The sequence below is a fragment of the Vulpes vulpes genome, chromosome 1 (assembly GCF_048418805.1).
Source record: "Vulpes vulpes isolate BD-2025 chromosome 1, VulVul3, whole genome shotgun sequence".
NCBI lineage: Eukaryota > Metazoa > Chordata > Mammalia > Carnivora > Canidae > Vulpes > Vulpes vulpes.
The window spans coordinates 18,706,107-18,730,798 of record NC_132780.1 but is presented as its reverse complement, the minus strand read 5'-3'; the positions used below and the strand labels follow the sequence as shown (position 1 = coordinate 18,730,798).

Genomic DNA, 24,692 nt, shown 5'->3' with positions numbered 1-24,692 from the left:
AGCTGTAGGTTTGTGTATTTATTTAGCATCTGTATTAAGAGGACATTTACTTCTGATTACTGCTTTTTGCTCCTTGAGCTACATAATACTGCTTGTGCTTACATTGTGGTGTCCATTTGGTCAAAGGTTGGATACATAGGAGTCACCTACTTTTAAAAATGAATTTTATTTGATACGTAGTAATCTTTCGCAGTTTTCCAAATCAATATAACCTACTTTCCCTGAATACAATAAAATGAAGGAGTTAATTCGACAAAGGATGTAATCTTTAGAATAGTTATGTACCCAACATAAAAGTACCCAAATATATAAGCAACAATGAACAGACAAGAACAGAACAAGAGACAGCAATACAATAGCAGGGGACTTCAATTGTGCACCTTCAATATGGGACAAGATAATCAATAAGGAAGTACCAGACTTCAATGATATTTCGCAGATTGACTTACAATGTTCCACCAACAGCAAAGAACTCATTGTTCTCACATGCACAAGGAACATTCTCCAGTATAGATTTTATATTGGGTCACCAAACAAGTCTTAATAAATTTGATTGAAATCGTATTAGGCATCTTTTCCTATGACAGTGACATAAAAGTGGAAGTCAGGTACAAGTACAAAACTAGAAAAATTATAAACATATGAAAAATAAAGAACCTGCAATAGCATTACTCCTAATAGCCAGGACCTGGAAATGACTTGTCTCTTTTCAGATTAGTAGATAATATGGTAGATATATAAAATATATGTTGGCTATAATTAACAATACTATATTTGCTATCTTAAAATTGCTAAAAAATTCTTATTCTTATAACACACACACAAAATTGTAAACTGTTGAGGTAATGGATGCTAACTACACTTATTGTGGTATATGTTTTGCTATATATATATGTTTTTTATATATATAATAGTTAAATTGTACACTTTTAAACTTATATAATGTCATGTCAATAGTAGGGGAAGAAAACTGGAAAAACGTAAGCAGATTATTGATTAGATATGAGGATAAGAAGATGAGAGTGGTGACAGCTAAAGAGTGTGAAGTTTCTTCGAAGGTAATGTTCTAGAATTGACAATGGTTTGCTTATACCTACATGTGACTCAGTTAAAAAGCTATCAATTGTACACATTAAGTGGATAAATTGTGTGGCATGTAAGTTATGCCAAATAAAGCTGTTTAACAGGAACCCCAAATACGAAATTCTTAGAAAAGATCTCGTATTAATGGCAAATGTGAAAACCTGCATACATTCAGGTATTAATTAAACACACACATATGTCATACACGCACACAGAAGATTTCAACTGGAATTTGGCATTTGACTTTCTCTTTTAATTTTTGTGATAATAGGGATCCCTGGGTGGCGCAGCGGTTTGGCGCCTGCCTTTGGCCCAGGGCGCGATCCTGGAGACCCGGGATCGAATCCCACGTCGGGCTCCCGGTGCATGGAGCCTGCTTCTCCCTATGCCTGTGTCTCTGCCTCTCTCTCTCTCTCTCTGTGACTATCATAAATAAATAAAAATTAAAAAAAAATTTTTTTGTGATAATACAGAAAAACAATTTTTCACAGAAGCACATGGAAAGGAAGTTCTGTCAAATTAGACATAACATATAGTGGGACACCTGGGTGGTTAAGTGATTGAGTGTCTGCCTTCAGCTCCCTTGAGATCTGGAGTCCCAGGACGAAGTCCCCTGCCTGGCTCCCCTTAAGGTGCCTGCTTTCCCCCTGCTTGTCTCTCCCTATCTCAGTGTGTGTCTCATGAATAAATAAATAAAATCTTTTTTAAAAAATAAAGGAAGATAAAACATATAGTAATTAATATCAATTAAGTTCAGTAGATTGATTTTGAGTGGAAAAAATGTATGGACACTAAAATCTATAGTAGGATTCTCAAAGAATTGATAGAATAGATATGCACACATCTATGCATATTTTTAGTCTATATTTCCATAGACAGAGTGACAAGATATAGGTTTACTACATAAAGAAAGAGATGTCTTTCTTTCTATATGTCTCTGCATAGATAGAGAGCAGGATAAATTTCCTGTAATGAATTGGCTAATATGATTGTGAGAGCTGGCAAGTCTGGAGTCTGCAAAGAAGGCCAGCAGGCTAGACACCCAAGGCAGTGCAGATGGTGAAGCTTCGGAATCTGAAGACAGTCATAGGTGAGTAGGAAAAAGCACCTCTGAAATATATAGGTAGTCGCTTCTTGACTTTTTGGCTAATATCAAGTGTGAAATATACAGGTAATTATTATGTTCTCTAGAATGGACTGTCTAGTAAATGGTATGGTCTTTTGGGGTAAAACTTTAATATAAGCTAAATGGAACAATGCAAATAGCTTCTAGAAAGAGTTACACAAAATCTTTGAAGTTAGAATATGTGACTACATGTATGAGAATATACAACATTTTCAAGCATGCGCTAGTAGAGAAGATAGAAAATAAGAATTCTGGTAGGATGTTTAACAATGTTGCTTCATAATGTCATCAAGGACCATATTCACAATATATGCCAGTGAAAGAGTAATGAGAGTGCCACTTTAGATTGAGGTACATGGCATGAAGACAAGTAGTGATATGGGGCGGGGCGGGGCGGTAACAATGAGCACACAGGGATAAATGAAATGCACAGTCTGGGAGCTTGGGGTAACACAGCCACAAGGGAAGAGAAGACAGGACCCATGTTAGTTTCTTAGGGCTGCTGTAACAAATATTTACAACTGGGTGCTAAAGAACACAAAAAATTATTGTGTCACACTTCTGGAGGCACTTAGACATCTGAAGCCAAGCTGTTGGCAGGGCCACATTTTGTCTCAAGAATTGAGTCTTCCTTTCTAACTTCGGGGGACTATAGCTATCCTTGATCTTTGTCTTAGTAAACACGTCACTGTCCCTTCATCACACAGCACTGTGTGTGTAAACTTCCCTCTTGGGACGCCTGGGTGGCTGAGTGGTTGAGCCCCTGCCTTCAGCCCAGGGAGTGATCCTGGAGTCCCAGGATTGAGACCCACATCAGGCTCCCTGCAGGAACCCTGCTTCTCTCTCTCTCTGCCTGTGTCTCTGCCTCTCTCTCTCTGTGTCTCTCAGAAATATAAATAAAATGTTTTTAAAACTAATAATAAACAAACTTCCCTCTTCTCAATAGGACAAGAGGAATTGAATTGGGGTTTACCTGAATCCAGTATGACATATCAACTTAATTACATCTGCAAAGATCCTATTGCCCAAAATAGGTTACAGTTACAGGCACTGAGGATTAGGACTTGAACATTGAGACAGGTTCTGTAACTTGGAACACGGCTAAAAGCACTCGGTTCTTCAATGTCACTGAGGGGTTAAAGTGCACTACAGATTTTAAGATTGGGTGGGTGTATGCAGGGACATTAGGGTATGAGGCCTATGTGTGTTGAGGGAATGAGAGGGTAAAGGAAATCGTGAGAAAGAAGGGGATCTTGGATGACAAATTAATGGGCAAAGGGAGTTCAAAGGCAAGGTTGGGTAAAAGACATATGCAAATTTTATTGCCTGTGATGGGTTAAAGACCATATGGGTCGAAGGGTGATAGTTACTTGTGAATGCAGTCCTGTGAGTATTCAGTGTTGCAATGGGAGATGAAGGATGGGGAGAACAGATGATACCTGGGGAACAGAGTTAATGTGGGTGGAGGGGGATCATCAGAGCTGGGAGAAGAGTGGGCATCAGTAGGCCAAAGGGTCCATGAGAAAGTCAGGGAGTGTAGGGTTGTGGGTAATGAGTGTAGGGTCATGAGGAAACTAAGGACTCTGTTAACTGATGGGTCAGATATTGATAATGGACATAAGAGATACGATAAATGGGCTAAAATCATTGGAATTGGGTGGGGAAGGGACAAATGGCATTGGAGGAGGAGGAAAGAATACATGGAGTTTCTTGGGACAATGGAAGGAAGAAAGCTCTAGAATCAGGCAAGAAGGGTTTATTGGTATAGAGGTCTGAAACACACTTCATGGACCTAGAAGAGCAATGAAGACTAGGAGAGTCCTTTGCAGAGAAAGAGTTTTCACGGAAATGTAAAGGTCACAGAGGTGAAGACCTTAAGGTCACAATGGGGGATAGAGAGGAAGGAGGGGAGGGATGGTGCTGGGGGTGGTAGAAATTGTAGGGGTACATTTGGAGGTCACTAATTCATCCTCCTACTCATTACTTGTCTTATTTGTACTTGGTTCAAAACTGTCAAGTTTGTAATTCCAGCCATGGGACAATAACCTTACTTATATAAAATGCCTAGTAGTTCCTTCAGTTGAATTGGCAGTAAAGGACCACGGATAAAATGTTGAGTAAACAGGGAGACTCAACATCGTCTGTCTGCCTTGAGGATACCACGCACAAGTTGTGACCATGGAGGAGATCATGTGGAAACCAGTACCTTCAATGCCTCAGGAAACCTTGATTTTAAGCTTTAGCACCCTAAACAGAAAGCCCCGTTAAGCTCAATGAAATTCAGACTTGAAAAACATAATTCTGTTTTTAGGACCTCCTAAATACTTGCAATTGGCTAAGATAGCGATAGCAAACATACACGTAGGCATATCATCAATTGTATAATGAGAAATATGTAAATAAAGTTTAAAAATGCCCATGAATTTCCCCCAGTCAGTAATAGTTTGACCTTCAGACATACAGGTTGTGAGGTTGGGGGAGGGCTTCCGTTCTGCAATTTCAGAGTATAAAACACGTAGACACTAAAATATTTTGTACTGGGTTCAACATAAATACGTAATGGTTGGTTTACATAAATATTGTCATATCACACTCATTGTCAGTGACATTGCATTCCTTACCCAATGCTGCATGAAACTGGCATTTTCACATCAGTAGAAGTGGATCGGAGCAGGCCACCTTCCATTCCTGGGATGTCCACTCATAGTCCATACCTTTAATTTAACCAAATAGACCCATGTTTAGTGGCACTACACTAGAGAAAGCAGGCACAGCACACCTGAACACCCTACCCCCACCATCTGATGTCAACCCCAACAACTCCTGGTGAGTTCCCAGCAAAGAGTCTACTATTTATTTTCTCTGTCGTGAGTTTCCTCTGTGTGGATTCCCAATAAAGAACGCCAATCACCACCCTGAAGGACCACATTCTCTCTTCGCATTTTGGAGTTCACAGAAGGGAGTCTAGTCAATGTGCTGATGTCTGAGCAAGTCTCTGTTTGGAAAACAACGTGTATACGTTACTGCAATGTTGATTGAGCATGAAGTTTGTTCAGAAGGAAGGTATGGTGTTCACAAGGAAGTTACGGTGCACCATGTTGGCAACTTCACATATATGATGTGATGTCGTCCCCGTACACCATCCAAGCTGGGCATTAGGTGTCCTTTTTTTCTTTTTTTAAGATTTCTTTATTTATTCATAGACACAGAGACAGAGAGAGAGGCAGAGACACAGGGAGAGGGAGAAGCAGGCACCATGCAGGAAGCCCAATGTGGGACTCGATCCTTGGTCTCCAAGATCACACCCCGGGCTGCAGGCGGCGCCAAACCGCTGCGCCACCAGGGCTCCCCTCAGGTGTCCTATAATAACGATGAAGATGTAGATACTGGGCTCCACCTATGTGCTTCATCTTCTGTTTCCCTATTGATGAAGAGAAAAAGGTTTGTAGATTATAGGTGTGAAATAAGGATAAATGGAAAACTAGAGAAAGGGTAGATTAGTTCAGAGGAAAAAAAAAAGATTAGTTCAGAGAGCTCTCATTGTTGTGTTTGTATTTTCTTAACAGGATAGAAAAATGACTGTGTAAGTATATGCCTGTTTTCCTATAGTCTGTCCACTCTCGTTAGCAATATATATTCATTTTAATTCTTCCACATTGGTGTTACCTTGTATTTTCCTGAAACTTAGTAATTCTAGCAAATAGGAAGTGTCATCTCCCTGTTGTTTCTCTGCTTTCTAGGAGGAGAGGTTCAAGAGAATGTGATATAGCTATATCCCTCTCTATCTACATATAATGTAATATTGTTTACGATATAGAAATATATCAGAATCTACTATGTGTCATACGTACTATATAACGTCTATAATATCTATATCTATCTATCATCTATCTATCTATCTATCTATCTATCTATCTATCTATCTATCTATAGATATCTGTATCCAAAATTCAGCCTTTAAAAAAACGACAGGCTTCCATTTGGGACAAAGGAGATGAGCCTTCAGGATGTTATGTGATAACAATAAGCCACACAAAATGGCAAATACTGTATTATCTCAACAATACCTGGAATCTGCGTTGAACTCCTAAGAATAGAGTACAATTAGGATACCCGTGTGGCTCAGCAGTTGAGTGTCTGCCTTTGCTCAGGATATGATCCTGGGGTCCAGGATCCTGTCCCACATTGGGCTCCTTCCAAGGAGCCTATGTCTCTGCCTCTCTGTCTCTCATGAATAAATAAAATCTGTTTTAAAAAGGATAGAGTACAATTGTGATGGTCAGGAGATGACTGAGGACAAAATAGGAGATGTTAGTCGAATGGTACAAAATTTCAGGTTACAGGATGTACAGATTCTGGAAATCTGGAGTCTACACATAATTCCATGTCTATTATATTTGGAATTTGCTGAAAGAGTATATCTTAGGAGTTCTCAACACAAATTTATTAAAAATATCTAATACTGTATCCTAACTATAGGAGGTCAGAAGGATTTTAATCAGCTGCATTGTTTTTTAATCAGGTCATTATGTATAGATATTTATATTTTGTAAATTGAGCAACTACTGAATCTCCAGGAATGGAAAATAGGAATCTAGATGAAAGGGTCATGAAGCACAGGATTTAGTGTTAAACACAGAAATGAAGGGCAGCCGGGTGGCTCAGGGGTTTAGCACCACCTTCGGCCCAGGGTGTGATCCTGGAGACCTGGGATTGAGTCCCACTTCAGGTTCCCTGCATGGAGCCTGCTTCTCCCTCTGCCTGTGTGTCTGCCTCTCCCTCTCTTTCTCTATCTCCCTCTCTCTCTCTGTGTGTTTTCCAATGAGTGAATAAATAAAATCTTTCAAACAGTTAGTTAACAAGTGTATATTGAAAAAAAAAAGCAGAAATGAAGTTACTAATATCTATAGTCCTTTGCTCCCATTTATCATATTGGGGGTTGGGGAATTGTGAGCAGCAGCCCTGAAGAGATGAAAGGAAGAGCCACTCAGAATCTGATCTCTAATCTGTCCTGGGAAGGGTAGAGATCCCAGAGCTAGGCCAGACCTGGACACAGCCTCGGAAGGGGGTAGATCTGGTTTGGGCGAGGGAGGGATCTGGCGGTAGACTCTGATATCTCTGCCTCTATCATTGCTGAGCCTGTCCAAAGAAATTCACCACACACAGTTCATATTAATTTAGTCTGGTCTAGTCTCTTTTATTTCTATTTTATAAAATAAAAGAAAAAGCAACTTAACATAAATAGAGTTTTCTGGGATGCATATATTAAGAAGCTTTCCTTAAGAAGAATGTCAAATAAATGCTGCTGGTATGCTAATAAAAAAGTCTTTGAAAAAAAAAAAAAAAGTCTTTGGTCCATGGATGACCCATCAGGGATGACACCAGAACTCAAAGGATAACACAGACGGGGAACTGGCCCAACTGAAGCAAAGTTCCCTGTGTACCACCTTCCTCACAATGACTCCACAATCCTGAATTCAGCAATGTACCCACTTGCTCTAACCTAAATTTTCTGGATGTTTTTTGTTGTTTGTTTGTTTGTTTTTTTAGATTTTATTTTTTTTAAAGCTGTTATTTATTTATTCATAGACACAGAGAGAGACAGAGAGAGAGACAGAGACAGAGACACATAGGGAGAGGGAGAAGTAGGCTCCATGCAGGGAGCCCGATGTGGGACTTGATCCCGGGACCCCAGGATCACACACCAGGCTACAGGCAGCACCAAACCCCTGCGCCACCAGGGCTGCCCTGGATGTTCTGTATTATGAGTCTTCATCCATTTTTATTTCTTTATTAAAAAGATTTTATTTATTTATTCATGATAGACACATAGAGAGAGGTAGAGACATAGGCAGAGAGAGAAGCAGGCTCCCTGCATGGAGCCTGATGTGGGACTCCATCCCAGGACTCTGGGATCACAATCTGAGCTGAAGGCAGACACTCAACTGCTGAGCCGCCCTGGTGTCCCTTCATCTGGTTTCTCGTGACCAGATGCCACGGAAAGAAACAGGTTCTATCTGTTTATATCTGTACACCTGATTAGTCAGTGTTGTTCACTTCCTTCCACATGATCTCATGGAAAAGAAAAATTACAATGATGGCAGACGGGGGTATAAATATTGACAAACATACTCTCAAGGACAAGAATCCTTGGGGTAGGGATCCCTGGGTGGTGCAGTGGTTTGGCTCCTGCCTTTGGCCCAAGGTGCGATCCTGGAGACCCGGGATCGAATCCCACATTGGGCTCCCGGTGCATGGAGCCTATTCTCCCTCTGCTTATGTCTCTGCCTCACTCTCTCTCTCTCTCTCTCTCTCTCTCTGTGTGTGACTATTATAAATAAATTTTTTTAAAAAATTAAAAAAAAAAAGAATCCTTGGGGTAGCTGTCATCTCAGAGAAGGTCTAGGTGAGATATTGTTCCTATGAAGGTGTTGGCCTTTAGGCTTGTGAGTGCACAGAATGACAACCAGAATGAGTCCTACACATGAAACATCTGAGGACCATCTGAATGCTGCATGGAGTTAGTCTATGTGTTCCATACAATGTATAGCAGAACAAGATCCAAAGCCTACAATGTTTGTGATGTATTTGTTGAGCTTCTTGCCCAATAGACCTATGGGAACTGTGGTATTTATCTGCTCATGTAGAATCTGGCACAGGATATTGGAGCAGCCAATGGAAACTATGGCTGTGACTTAAAGCTTCACCCACCTGGAATCTGGGGACTGATGGTGATGGCCTAGAAGACATCGAAGGGGCCAGAGATGCCGATGGACACACCTCTGGACACAGTGAAACTAGAAAGAGGGATGCCTCTCTGGCTCAGTGGTTGAGCATCTGCCTTTGGGTCAGGTTGTGATCCCAAGGTCCTGGGATCAAGTGTCACATCAGGCTTCCTGCAAGGAGCCTGCTTCTCCCTTTGCCTGTGTCTCTGCCTCTGTGTGTGTGTGTCTCTAGTGAATAAATAAATGAAATCTTTCAAACAAAAAGAGAAACTAGAAAAGAAGTCTCCATCCCAAACCATAGGGAAAATATTTCAAAGGCTCCCAAGGTGTGTCAGGTTCCACTTGAAAGTTATGACCAGGGGATCTCTGGGTGGCCTGGCCATTAGCGGCTGCCTTCGGCCCAGGGTGGGATCGTGGAGTCCCGGGATCAAAGAAATCAAAGGGATCCAGTTCCACGTCAGGCTCCCTGCATGGAGCCTGCTTCTCCCTCTGCCTGTGTCTCTGCCTCTCTCTCTCTCTCTCTCTCTCTCTCTCTCTCTTTCTCTCTCTGTAGGTGTGTGTCTCAAGATTAAATATATAATTTTTTCAAAACAAGAAACAAAGTATGACCGACAGGTAGCTACACTCCTATGACTGAGAAAAACCTCCTAAACTTGCCCTGGTTCTACTGCAGTACAGGAAAAAAAAGGATGACATAAAAGATGTAGAATCCTACAAGTTTGCAGTGAAAACCTGGACCAGATGAATCTCTTCAAAGTGCTATAGGCTTAGTACATTCTGCTGTGAATCTGATACTTACTGGGATTTTTTTTTCATTACATAGATTGTCATCTTATGACATCTTGAATGTTTTGAACATCTTTAATGTTTGTATCATGTATAAACCTGTTTTTTTCTAATATGTATATATATTATTTAAAGATTTTCATTTATTCATGAGAGAGACACACAGACACACACACAGAGGCAGAAACACAGGCAGAGGGAGAAGCAGGCTTCATATCGGGAGCCCGATGTGGGACTGGATCCCGGGTCTCCAGGATCAGGCCCTGGGGTAAGGGGGCTCTGCACTGCTGAGCCACCCGTGCTGCCCCAAAATATATATTTAAAACAAAGATCTTTCCCTCTTCATTTCTAGGGTTTCTCTCTAGTCAGCACTCTCTGATGTTGAATAAGTGTCAGTTTCAGGGTGAAGACGTTACCACATTCTCTACGTTTGTTGCAAGTCTCTCCAGGCTGAATTCTCTAATTTATAGTAGGTGGTGGCTCTAGTGAATGATTTGGCTATATTCTCTACATTTGTAGGCTTCTCCCCTGCATGTATTGTCCTCCATCGAGGGAGACTTGAAATCCAGACAAACATTTTGCCACACATTTTTACATTTTAGGATTTCTCCCAGTATGAATGTACAAGTGTTCAAGTGTTTGCTTAGGTTGTAGTTCTGTTTAAACACTTTGCTTATATTCCCTGCATTTGTGGGGTTTCTCCCCAGGTATTTATACTGTGATATCAAGGAAAGTCTGAGTAATAATTAAAGGCTTGAGCAAACTCCTTATGCTGTAAGGTTTCTTCCCAGATTGTATTCTCTGATGCAAGAAAGGTTTGAGTGCTAAACTTTTCAAAAGTACTACACACATTAAAATTGATAGAGTAGAATATTGTCTTGATGACTTAGGACCTATTCTCAATGACACAAAATTTATAAATCTATTTGTGGATGATTATGTCTCTGTCATTTATTCACAACCTGAACATATATTCAGAATGCTATAAAGAAAACAGCTAATATTTCTGAGTCTTTTATATCATTGATATTTTTTTGTTTCAATCATCATTTGTGTTATATCTTAGGATTTTTTAAAGATTAATTGACTGATTGATTGATTCCTGAGAGGCACAGAGAGAGAGAGAAAGAGAGAGGCAGAGACACAGGCAGAGGGGGACGCAGTCCCCATACAGGGAGCCCAACGTGGGACTCTCTCTACCTACATCTCTGCCTCTCTCTGTGTGTCTCTCTTGAATTAATAAATGCAAACTTTAAAGACGTAAAAATTAATCAAATCCAGAGTTGAGGGATGTCAGGGTGGCTCAGAGGTTGAGCGCCTGCCTTCAGCCCAGGGTATGATCCCTGTCCAGGGATTGAGTCCCATATCGGACTCCTTGCATGGAGCCTGCTTCTCCTCCCTCGGCCTGTGTCTCTGCCTCTCTTCTTGTACCTCTCATGAGTAAATAAACAAAATCTTGAAAAAAAAATATGGGATGCCTGGGTGACTCAGAGGTTGAGAATCTGCTTTAGGCCCAGGCCTGATCCCGGGATCCTGGGATCGAATCCCATGTGTAGCTTCTTCTAAACCTTCAGAAATGTGCACCAAATCATAATGAGGCTTTTTCCAAAAAGGTCATAAAATAAAGAGGTTTCCACCTCCTGCAAGACATTGGGAAGTGTATGTCGAGGGCAATTTCTTTCCACAATAGAGTTAGGAGAAGACCCAGTGAGATAATGATGTGCCTGTACATCCAGGGAAATCTGTGTCTCCAGATATTGTCTGCTGCAATTCAGGGAAACCTTTACCCTCAGATCACCAGATGGTGTGCAGGTCCAGTCAGGGTTTGGTTCTTCCCTTCTTTCTCTCTTTCTTCCTCTTCTTTTTTTCAGATTTTATGTATAAATTTGCAACAGAGAAAGAGAGAACATGAGCAGGGGGAGAAGCATATGGAGAGGGAGAAGCAGACTCCCCACTGAGCAGGGAGCAGGTGGAGGGTCTTGATCCTAGGACCCTGGGATCAGGACGTGAGTCTGTAAGCAGACATGTAGCCATCTGAGCCACCAAGGTACCCTGGTGCTTTCTTTAGACCTGTCACTTGGATACAAGAGTTTATTCCCTGCAGTTTGGGAGCACTGTAGGTTGTTCAAGGGGACCCTGTGACTATTTCTTCAGTGCTCTTACCTAAAAGACAGTAGCAGAAATGGTTCTGAGGCCAGGGGGATACCCCAAAGGAAATCAGAATAGGAACCTAAGTAAAAGAAAACAGTGGATTCATACAAACTTCAAGTCCTAGGGTGCCTGAGTAGCTTAGTAGGTTAGGCATCTAACTCTTGGTTTCAGCTCAGGTCATGTTTTCAGGGGTTGTGGTGTCAAGCCCTGCATTGGGCTCTGCATTCAGCATGGAGTCTACTTGAGATTCTCTCTCTCCCTCCGTCTGCCTCTCCCCTCACCCAGGGCACATGCAGGCTTTCTCTCTCTCTCTCAAATAAATAAATAAATAAATAAATAAATCTTTTATTAAAAACTCAAACCCTAAATAGCTCCCATATTCCACTAATGTTTAGCATTTCTATTTTTCTTCCTTTTTTTTTTTTTTTTTTTTTAGGTAGAACTTTTTTTTTCATTCTGGAGAGCAAGGCTCTGTTTCTTTTTCATAACTTTTGGAGTCATTCTGGGCTACATAGCCAACTTGTTTGTTTTTCATTTTAATTTATTTTTATTTTTAAAGATTTTATGTAATCATGAGAGACGGCCAGAGAGAGAGGCAGAGACCCAGGCAGAGGGAGAAGCAGGCTCCATGCAGGGAGCCTGACGTGGGACTCAATCCCGGATGTCCAGGATCACACCCTGGGCTAATAGCGGCACTAAAGCATTGAGCCACCTGGGCTACCCGTTTCTGCATTTTTTTAACAAAAGATATATTTCCTTGAGAGAGAGAGCATGAGAAGGGGGACAGTGGGAGGGACAATCCCTTGTGCACTCCATGGTCAATGCAGAGATCGACACAGGGCTTGTTCTCATGACCATGAATCACACCTGAGCCAAAACCAAGAGTTGGTTGCTTAACTGACTAGGTCCCCTGGGTGCCCCTATTTCTGCATTTTCCTAATCCTGGTCTCCAGAGAGCTGATAAAACATACATATGAAAACTAAATATGATCTGTTATCCTTGACTGGTATCCCCGAACCTGAGCTGATCCACCATAGGAATCCTGGATTCAACACCTTCCCCTGCATATCTGTTGTGAACGAACATTTTTTAAAGTTCCAAGACAGGTATCCCTGGGTGGCTCGCAGTTTAGCACCTGCCTTTGGCCCAGGTCGTGATCCTGGGAGTCCTGGGATCTATCCCCACGTTGGGCTTCCTGCATGGAGCCTGTTTCTCCTCCTTCCTGTGTCTCTGCCTCTCTCTCCTGCTCTCTTTGTGTCTCTCATGAATAAATAAAATCTTTAAATAAATAAACAAAATCTTATAAATAAAATTACAGGACAGGTGGCACCTGAGTGGCTCAGTGGCTGAGGGTCTGCCTTTGGTTCAGGTCATGATCCCGAGGTCCTGGGATTGAGTCCCACATCAGGCTCCCTGTATGGCGTCTGCTTCTCCCTCTGCCTGTGTCTCTGCCTTTCTCTCCCTCTCTGAGTAAAAAAATAAATCTTTTTTTTTTTAAAAGAAGTAGATAAATAAACCTTAGCAATTTTTAAATGCTGGGAATTTCAGGAGGAAAAGATGACAGAGCCTCTAACCAGGGATCATGGTTTACCTGAGAACCAGCCATTTCATTCTCTTCTTCCTTGTGCTCTAGCTTTCCTTCTCAGGAGATATTTGACTTCCAATGAAGTCACAGCCAGATCATAAGCATTTGAGTTTTAAATTTTATTTATTTACTTATTTAGAAACCTAGTGCAAGCAGAGGGAGGGAGAGAAGGAGAAGGAGAGAGAGAATCCCAAGCAGACTCTGCCTTCAGCATGGAGCCTAATTTGGGCTATCTATCCCATAACCCCAGGATCATAACCTGAGCCAAAACCAAGAGTCAGACACTGAAGTGACCTAGCCCCCCATGCACCTCAAGCATTTGCCTTTAAAACAGAATCTCTTCACCTATTACCTACTCGTGTATAGGCAGGACATCAAAATACATTAGAAGGCCCTACTCCCTACTCCTCTGTGTGTTGGAGCTTTTCAAAGACCTTGGGCTCCTACTTGGAGACCAACCCTCCAGTTTCTCCGTCCCTATTATCAAGGTGCCTCCCCTCCAACAGACATCACACATTCTATTGCAGTATAGGAACTCTGTGCTGCATGGACTGACCCTTCCAGACTTATGTAGAGGAGACACTGTTAACTCCCCTTGGACCTAAGCCAGCACCCAACTCTAATAAGTTACTGAAGAGCCCTCATGCTTCACCATGGCCTCACTTAAAATCACCTGGAGCACTTAATTAAAAGAACACTGTGGTTCCCACCAAGACTCTTTGACAGAATCTGTGGGGGAGAGCACCAGTGATGATCATACCTGAAACTCCACGTGCTCTTCTAATGGAAAACCTGGGCCCAGAACCGCTTAACTAAGGCTTCTCTAGCTCTAATGTGAATAAAAAGTTTACATGTTCTCTCATCCTCCCTAAGACATTGTGGTGCTGCGGGTTTGGACTGGAGCCCATGAATTAGCTTCATAAAAGTGCTCTGCTAACCCTGATGTTGCACCACATAAATCCAGAATCAGTAGTACTAAGCTAGAGAAAACAGACACAGCACACCTGAGCCACATATACCCACCATCTTGTTGTAACACAAGTAGCCTCGGTTTCCAGTGAAGACCACGAGTCACAGTCCTGAAGCATTACATTCTTTGCTGCGACTTTGAGGTTTACAGAACGCTTGAGAAGGCACTGATGTCTTGTTATTCAAACCCAAGTTCAGCTACTCCATAGTTAAAAGCCAACACTGGTGTTGGTATTGGTGACCTTAAAAATAGACACTGCCACTTATTTTACAACCAAAAGATGAGTGTATTCAAAAGCAAAGGAAAATATCCTGAGCTGGGACAAAATGCAGCTGCAAAATCATAGGCATTCCTATTAGAAAAAGAAGAGGCACAAAATTTTTAAAGATTTATTTATTTATTTGAGATAGAGTAAGAGACAGAGGGAGAGGAAGAAGCAGACTCCCTGCCGAGCAGGGAACCCAATCCCTGGACTCTGAGGTCATGACCAGAGCCAAAGGCAGACTACTCAACCTATGGAGCCATCCAGGCACGGTGATGTACAATTTTTAAGAATAAAATAATAGAAAGAGTATGTAGGGAAGGTTGTGATGAACTTAAGTCCTTTGAAGTAACCTGGGAATTTACAGTGTGATTGCTTTTCATTGTTGGATCTCTTGCCCAGGATGGTGAGAAAAGGAGCTCTTTTGGGCTGGGGTCAAAGAGCAATATCCAGGTGCAAGGTTCAGCCCATGTAAACCCAAATCTATGTCTTTTCTCCTCTACTTTTTTTTTTTTCCTCTACTTTTTTTTTAAGTAAACTCTACACCCAACATGGAGCTCAGACTTACACCCGCAAGATCAAGAGTCACATTCTCCACTGACTGATCCAGTCAGGAGTTTCAAGTCCATCTCTTACTGATGAGTCTACAATTAACTTCAAGTGGGAGGATGTCAGAGCTCATGCTGCCAAAACCTCCCAGCTCCATTTTAATGAGGTTTCTCATTACCAAGTTTGACATTTCCCCCCCCTTTTTTTTTTAAGATTTTGTTTATTTATTCATGACAGAGAGAGAGAAAGAGAGACAAAGACAGAGAGACAGAGAGCCAGGCAGATGGAGAAGCAGGCCCCATGCAGGGAGCCCGATGCGGGACTCGATCCCAGGACTCCAGGAACACACCCTGGACTGAGGCAGGTGCTAAACCGCTGAGCCACACAGGGATTCCCCCAACATTCCCTTTTTAATTCAGGATCTTTCCTTAAAAGCATCACTGATGGTTTCAGTCAGGTTCTATATATTTAGAGGTTTTGTCTCTGAGTGCCCGGAGGGACCTTTCCCGGTTGTGATGTCTCATGTCAGAGGGAAAGTACATAGGAGTTGGAAAGAACATAAGGCACTTTTGAGTGACAGGGAGGGTTACAAGGGAAAAACTCTCAGGTACTTCGTATCTGAAGTTTGTATCTTCTCAAGATTGTGACTGTTGAGCCAGCATCCCCTCATTGGACAAATATTATCTGCAAAAGATTGATAGACAACAAGTACAAATCAAAAGTAAATGACAATTCAACTGTGTATTTGTTCTAAACCAGGACCCTGGCTCTGATAGTAGCCAACTGAAAGTATTTGTTGGCACTTATCTGGACTTCGGAAAGAATTGTTTCTCTCCATGCCGCCTGGAAGTCACCTGTTACAACGGCTGTGACGCAAACTGGTGTAATACTATATGAGGGCACTGAATGCCATAACATAGCATATTTGTGAACATAAAACCATGTATAAACATGAACCATGAACAAATGAACTTTTTTGTAGGAATAGCAAAACTTCAAAGATATTTTAAAAGAGTAGTGTTATATCAGAAAAGCTGTTTAGAACCACATGTGTTGGGATCCCTGGGTGGCGCAGCGGTTTGGCGCCTGCCTTTGGCCCAGGGCGCGATCCTGGAGACCCGGGATGGAATCCCACATCAGGCTCCCGGTGCATGGAGCCTGCTTCTCCCTCTGCCTGTGTCTCTGCCTCTCTCTCTCTCTCTGTGACTATCATAAATAAATAAAAAATTAAAAAAAAAAAAAGAGCCACATGTGTTATCCATGATACTCTTAAAAGTTTTGAATTCAGAAACCATGCACTTGGATTAAAATCCAGAGTTGTTGGGACACCTGGGTGGCTCAGTGATTGAGCGTCTGCCTGTGGCTCAGGTCGTGACCCCGGGGTGCTGGGATCGAGTACCACATCTGGTTCCCAGTGAGGAGCCTGCCTCTGTCTACGTCTCTGCCTCTCTCTGTGTCTCTCTTGAATTAATAAATGCAATCTTTAAAGAGATAAAAATTAATGAAATCAAATCAAATCCAGAGTTGAGGGCTGTCTGGGTGGCTAACATTGAGCACCTGCTTTAGGCCCAGGCCTGATGCTGCGATCCTGGGATTGAATCCCCCGTCTAACTCCCCTTGCGGAACCCACTTCTCGTCTGCCTCTCTCTCTAAGTGTCTCACCTGAATAAATAAATAAAATCTTTAATAACAACAACAAAAATCCAGAGTTGGTTAGTAGTTCAGTAAGAGAGAAACTTTCAGAAATCTGCACCTTCTTAACCTTCAGAAATGTGCACCGAATCATAATGAGGCTTTTTCCAAAAAGGTCATAAATAAAATAGCTTTCTGCCTCCTGCAAGACATTGGGAAGTATATGTCAAGGGCACTTTCTTTCCACAATAGAGTTAGAAGAAGCCCCAGTGAGAAAATGATGTGCCTGTACATCCAGGGAAATCTGTGTCTCCAGATATTGTCTGCTGCAATTCAGGGAAACCTTTACGCTCAGATCACCAGATGGTGTGCGGGTCCAGTCAGGGTTTGGTTCTTCCCTTCTTTCTCTCTTTCTTCCTCTTCTTTTTTTCAGATTTTATGTATAAATTTGCAACAGAGAAAGAGAGAACATGAGGAGGGGGAGAAGCAGATGGAGAGGGAGAAGCAGACTCCCCACTGAGCAGGGAGCAGGTTGAGGGTCTTGATCCTAGGACCCTGGGATCAGGACGTGAGTCTGAAAGCAGACACGTAGCCATCTGAGCCACCAAGGTACCCTGGTGCTTTCTTTAGACCTGTCACTTGGATACAAGAGTTTATTCCCTGCAGTTTGGGAGCACTGTAGGTTGTTCAAGGGGACCCTGTGACTATTTCTTCAGTGGTCTTACCTAAAAGACAGTGGCAGAAATGGCTCTGAGGCCAGGGGGATATATCACCAAGCCGCATGATCCAGTTGATGGCTATAATACCCTGTGGGCAATATTTTTGTCCCTATGTTTCTGAGTGAGCACTCCAAGGTCATTTCCTTCCCCCTTATCCTGGAAGAAAAAGGGAAGTTGATAATTAGGATATATGAAGGTAGGGACTCTTTTAGACTTTTAATTTTTTTTTTTTTTTTTTTTTTTTTTACAGTCTCAAAGGCTATGTCTTCCTCTCCTTTCTAAATCATGGGGTTAGCTTAGTCTTTTTTTTTTTTTTTTTTTTTTAAGTAAAACATATACAGAGTGAGACCTGAAAGAGAAGTTTGAAATCCAACTTTGACAATAACTAGCAAAGTCCAAGAAATCCTTAAAGTTGTTGCTTAGTTTTAAGTTTTGGGAAATTCAGGATGCCTTGAAGTCTGCCCAAATCCAAATCTAGTCCCTATTCTGAGAGCAGGTACCTTAAATATCTAAGCTAAGGGTGGGCAACCTGTAGGGTATTTTGTGGGGAGTGAGGGGCACTTTAAGTCTCCTTCGGGCAAAAGTTTTAAGGAATAGATAATGTCTTCATATAAAGTAGCTTGAGAAGGGAGCAAAGAACCAAATCACCTACACATCATAACAAAGAAGAGCTTGCAGAAAACTTTCTCATTCTTATAAGCCTTTAAGATTTGTGACAAACAGGAAGGACCTACTATGTAACCTGGAGGCATTATTGACCAGGTGTATTGCCATCCCTCCGAAGTGAAGGCAAAAAGAAACTGGCTACCCTTATCAACTGGAATACTTAGAAATGAACTGCATAGGGCAGCCCCCGTGGCGCAGCGGTTTGGCGCCGCCTGCAGCCCAGGGCGTGATCCTGGAGACCCTGCATCAAGTCGCATGTCAGGCTCTCTGTATAATGCCTGCTTCTTCCTGTGCCTGTGTCTCTGCCTCTCTCTCTCTGTCTCTCATGAATGAATGAAGAAAATATTCAAAAAAGAAAGAAGAAAGAAAGAAAGAAAGAAAGAAAGAAAGAAAGAAAGAAGAAAGAAAGAAAGAAAGAAAGAAAGAAAGAAAGAAAGAAAGAAAGAAAGAAATGAACTGCATAGATGAGTTTCATTGAAAAATTTGCTTTCAATGGGAATGGATGTCACTAGTACATGAGAGTGAGGAACAACCGGATGCAGACAGATAACAATGTTATTTGTTTCTCAGAAATACTGGGAAAACCTCCATCCTCAGACTTTGGGTTTTCTCACAGGTAAAATAGGGATGTTATAGGAAGTGACTTAGGACAGAAGGAGGCCCTGACCCTTGTAATCCTGGTATGTGCTTGATGCCCTGAAGGGCTGCTTTAGGTGTAGGGTATTGATTAAATCTAGACAGGTATTTTGAGGATCTATTTGAATCTTGATGGGAGGGGCACTGTGGATTGGGCCAATATCGGTTGAACATTTTCCTCATGAAAAGGATGGTAGTGGGGACTCCTGGGGGGCTCAGCGTTTGAGCATCTGCTTTTGGCTCAGGGTATGATCCCAGGATCTGAGATCAAGTCCCATATTGAGCTTCCTGCGAGGAGCCTACTTCTCCCTCTGTCTATGTCTCTGCCTCTCTCTCTTTCTGTGTCTCTCTTGAATAAATAATTCTTTTAAAAAAAGAGGATGGTAGTGGGCACCCGGGTGGCTCAGTGGTTGAGCATCTGCCTTAGGCCCAGGTCATGATCCGGGGGTCCTGGGATCAAATCCCACCTCAGAATCTCCTCAGGGAGCCTGCCTCTCCCTCTGCCTATGTCTCTGCCTCTATGTGTGTGTCTCTCATGAATGAATAAACAAAATCTTTTTTAAAAAATGAGGATGGTAGTTGATCCAATAGAAGTGATTGCTACCCCTAACCTCAGCTATAATTGCTATCAGAGACAGAGCATAGGAAACATATTAAAGTGTCATTTATTTACCCTAGTTCCCAGGTGTGGTTACTACTGTGAGATTTTAGAATCATGTTCCTCTTTTGGGAGGAAGAAATTCTAGTATGACATTTTTTAAAGAAATCTCAGGCCGGTAAGTAAATATTTGGGGCAGATGAACTAAGGAGAAAAGACTGTCTAATGCTCAAAGGGTCTAGACACAGGAAGTGGGTTCAGACACAGGCACCCAGGGGGATTTGTTAGAGACCCATAATATTTTAACTGTTTTAGTATTCTGAGGCAGGGGCTGCTTGATAGCAGTGGGATTGAGCACTGAGAGGTGTAGCTCAGGGGTCAATAAGAACAGAGACAGATTTATTCCCAACGTGGAGAGTAGTTTCACCAAGCCAATTGATAGGGAGGGTTGGGAAAAGCCCGGAGAGTTCCTTGGAGCCCTGCCACTGAGAATCAGGAGGACATTGAAAAAGTTGGCTAAAGAGCTGAAGGTGCCTAAAGCTCTTAAATGTGTAATACTGTTCTTCTCCAATGTCCTGGTTTCTTGAAGGAATTGCAGAAGCAAGGCTTCCCTTGTTGTTTAGGGGCATTCATTTGCTGGAGTTGAATAATGAAAATTTTTAGTGGTCTTTCCTCTAGATGACTTCTCCAGGGTGTGAGCAATCTGGTTTGTCTAATTAATTAAATCTGAGGTGGACATGATGTCCCATTTCATCTTGATGCTTTTAATTAAAAGGGAAAGATCCTGGATCACTCCACTAACAAACATAGAGTTAAGGGTCACCTGGGGGGCTCAGTCAGTTAAGCATCTGACTTTGGCTCAGGTCAGGATCCCAGTGTCCTTGGATTGAACCCTCCCTTGACTCCCTGGTCAGCACGGAGTATGCTTGTCCTTCTCTCTCTCTGCGCCTCCCCCCCGCCCATGCTCTCTCTCTCTCTCTCTCTCTCTCTGTCAAATGTATAAATAAAAACTTTTCAAAAATTAAAAAATAAATGTAGAATGAAAAACTACAGAAGCAGATTCAACATATAAAGGCTAGAAATTTCTTTAAAGACAACTGAAGTTGATCATAATCATCATGAAGGGAACAACTGGTCTTCTGGGTACAAGTCTGAATTTTGTTCCAATCCACAGGATTGGGAATATGCATCATAATTGGTTAGTGGGGCTTTTAGCAAATTTTGTAGCATCTTGCCAAAAGTTACAGGTTTGTTGCTTTGGATTCTGCTCATGATGTTCCCATTGAGCTAGTTTCATGCAGTGTTTGACCTGGCCCTCACCAACAAGCATGTAGACCGATTGATATAATTCTGAGAAAACACTTTGGGAAGTTTGAATAACTATGTTACATTCTTGAGCAAACCTATTGGGATCCTTTGTCACTATCGGGAACTTTAGGGAACTTCAGCTCAAAGTTCAGCCTTACTCCAGGAAAAATAAGAGACATTGGGTCCACTGAGGTCCTCAAGAGACTCAAGGAAGGCAGATTCTTAATAGATTCAGGGGATGAGGTAGCAGAGGGAGCTTCAAAGGAAAAGGGAGGTGTAACTAAAGGATAGAATGAGAGTGGAAATTAGGATGGAAGAGAAGAAAGGAAGATTGCACTGGAGGCAGGGGCTGAGCATGAGGTGGCTTCCTAGAGGCAGTTGACAAAGAAGGTAGGAGAGAGGAAAAAGAGTTCCCAGAAGCCCCTTTTCATCTTTGTAATTATCCACTTACCTTATGTATTTGAGAAAGTGTAGGTTGTCATGAGGCGATATTACATTCCTGATAGCGTTTGAAAACTTCAAAATACCAATTAAAATAGGAAACCCATTTAATTTTGTCAATTTGAGAACCATGGTTGTCCAACTTATCTTTGATAAAACTTCATTTGGATGGGGGATCGCGGGTGCCTCAGCAGTTTAGTGCCTTCTTTGGCCCAGAGTGTGAGCCTGGAGACCCGGGATCGTGTCCCATGCCTGGCTCCCTGCATGGAGCCTGCTTCTCCCTCTACCTGTGTCTCTGCCTCTCTGTCTCTCTCTGTCTCTCCCTGTCTCTCATGATTAAATAAATAAAATTTTTAAAAATAAGTTCCTTTGGAAAGATCAAAGAAGGCAGTTGTGGCCATTGAAGTTCTTGATGACTTCCGGTTAAGTCAGTCCATTTCTGTTCAAATGCCCATGAGGAGGGAAAGTATTTTTCAAACATAAGTGTCTCTTCCTTCCGGTGGAATAGAGGAGTAGTATCTATAAGTAAGATCAAGGCCATATAAGATCAAGCCTATCTCTTCCTGCTGGGTTTGCAATGGACTACCTGTTTGTAGGGCAGAAAAGCTCCTTGCCAACTCCATTTTAGTGAGGCATTCCATTACTCATTTTCACAGTTGGAAGGGAAAATTTGCTTTGTTCAGGAGGTTGGCAGATGGAGACCATGGTGGATTTATGTCCAAAGACACTCTATTAATCAGACTAAGCAGGAAGTCCTTCAGGGGAAGGCACATAGGAGCAGTGAGCATTGACATGCAGGGAAGCAGTGCTGCAGTGCTTAATCGTTCTTGGTATGATCTCAAGGAGACCTGCTGGCATCAGGGAAGGCCACTTTCTAGTATGGTCAAACTTGATCTTCCAGGAACATCGGGTTCCTTGTTTCCCCCACATCAGAGGTCTGTTGAAATCTCAAGAAGCTACAATGAGTCAAAACTTCAGCTAGAGAGCATAGCGGAGTGAGTTAGACTTATGTAGTCAGGAGTGCTCGGCAAAGCTAGAGTCTGAGAAAGTCTACATCTGGAAAATAGCATAGATATTTTATTAATGCAGTATATATTGAGCTTTTACTCTGTGCACACTCATGATATTTTGCTGGGACCTTAGGAACATGTAAGTGAGTTAATCCTCATAATACTTTAGTCATTTCTCATAATACTCACAGTTGGTACTAAGTGTTTCATATTTTCCCTGAGAATGTAGATACCGGGCACCGCCTTTCTGTTTCTTTTTCTTCCTTAACATTGGTTGTATAAAATAGGAGCTAAATATTGATTGGAGAAATATTCAAAAGCATAAACCAGAAGATCTGAAGAAGTTCTCATTGACTAAGAATCAAATTGGCATAAGATAAACAGGAAAATCAAATTTATACCATACATATGGATACTCCCCACAGAACAGAGTGTTGCAAAGACTGGAAAGTAAAGGATATATGTCTTTGAGAAGAAGAAGGTTGAAGTCTGGGAACTCCAAGGGAAGAAATTCAACTCACAGGGAAGAAGGAAACGAGGAAATATTTGATAAACAAATATTATCGAGGCCACTCAAAAACGATAGGCCATAGAGAACTTTTCTCAAACAGGCCTAACTATGGTCCTCCCTGTTTCTCAAACTTAGTTTATATAATAATGTAGTTACATATGGTGATAGCTTTCAGCCTGGGATAGGTTCTCTCTAAATTCGTTTTAGTCAGTGAAGGGCGTGAAAAAGACATTTCCTGAATCTGCCCCATTTGATTGCTTTTTAAATCAAAATCATCTTTCTCCAAAGTGGTCCATCATGGAGCAGTCTGGGCTTGGCCCACACTAAATGGAGGATATTTTGTTGACATAAATAAACCACACACAGAAAAAAAAATTGGTATGAAATCACATGGAATCTAAAAAAAGGTCAACATCATCAAAGTGAGGATGAGAATGTTTGCTGCCCTCTGAGAGTGAAGGAAATGTTGATATATTGATCAAATGTTGATTGAAAGTTAGTAATTGGAACCCTCACTAAAATGGAGTCAGGAGGTTTTCACAGAGGGAGATCTTAAGCCCTATGGCTCATAGTCAATGGCAGTTCCAACAGGAAGGGAAGATCTTGACCTTACACAAGCTTGACCTTGGAAGGGGTTTATACCTACTATTGCAACCAAAAGTGTTGGACCCTGGCTCATGGGTGCCAACGTGTCCTGGTGGACGCCCCAGAGACTCAGACCCCAGACAGGCAGATGCAATTAGCGGGTTTATTGAACGATTGCGCAAACGGGCTCCCCACCTCTGAGGAGGAAGAGCCCTGATTAGCAATTACAGGCATCTTTTAAAGGCAAAAAAACCACTTAAAGACAAAAGAATCGCGGGAATCACATAGCATTCAGGTTATTGATTTCTCAGAAGGTCAACATGAACCTATTCAGGGACATTTCAATCAGGGCGTGGGCGGAAATGGTTTTCTTATCCCGGACAAACAGAATGTTTTTTATTGCTAAAATTCCAGGAAGGCACCTGGATGGGCTGCCTCCGGATTAGGGCTGGTCCTACTCACGGGGCAGGGGGGGGGGGGGGGCGGGTTCTTCAAAGGAAGAGATGCTTTTCTTATCCTTCCCAGGCAAGAGCTTCACCAGTGAAAACGCACCGTCCTTCAAACCATTTTCCAAGAAATAATTTTTATTCTGTAACAGACTTCTCAACTTAAGGCTTGTCTCCTCAAACCAAGCCCGCCTCTCTTTGTTTCCTGGACTTGCCTATGGTTTTGCCACAGTTTCTATGTTCCTAATTGCAATTCTCTGTATTCCTGAATGACCACCTTTAAAGGGGATCCCTGGGTGGCTCAGCGGCTGAGCGCCTGCCTTGGGCCCAGAGCGAGAATCTGGATCCCCAGGATCGAGTCCTACATCAGGCCTCCCTGCATGGAGCCTGCCTCTCTCTTGGGCTGCATCTCTGCCTCTGTGTGTGTGTGTGTGTGTGTGTGTGTGTGTGTGTGTGATAAATCAATAAAATATTTTAAAAAAATAAATAAACCAATCTTTTGGTGAAAAAATTATAGGCAGTTTTTATTTTGTAAGAAGAATTTATTTATTTATTTCCTCATGAGAGACAGAGAGAGAGAGAGAAAGGCAGAGACATAGGCAGAGGGAGAAGCACGGTCCTGGGATTCAGTCCCGGGTTGGGCTCCCTGGTAAAGGAGGAGCCTGCTTCTGACCCTCTGCCTCTCTGCCTGCTTGTGCTCAGCCTTTCCATTTTCTCTCTGTCTCAAATAAATAAATAAAAAAAATCTTGAAAAAGAAAAAGCAACAAAAGACACAGGAAAAGCTGTGACCCCCACGATTCGATTCTTTAAGTAAGAGATATTTGCAATTGTAAAGGAAAGGTCCTTTCCTAAGAGTATCTCCCTTTGTGTAGCAGGAAGAGGGAGAAGGTGTAAATCTTAA

At 42.1% G+C, this 24,692-nt stretch overlaps 1 protein-coding gene across 1 annotated transcript in view; it reads left to right on the top strand.

The window, feature by feature from the left end:
• The window catches only part of LOC112912714 (uncharacterized), a 58,590-nt gene that overhangs the window by 18,806 nt on the left and 15,092 nt on the right, over positions 1–24,692 (top strand).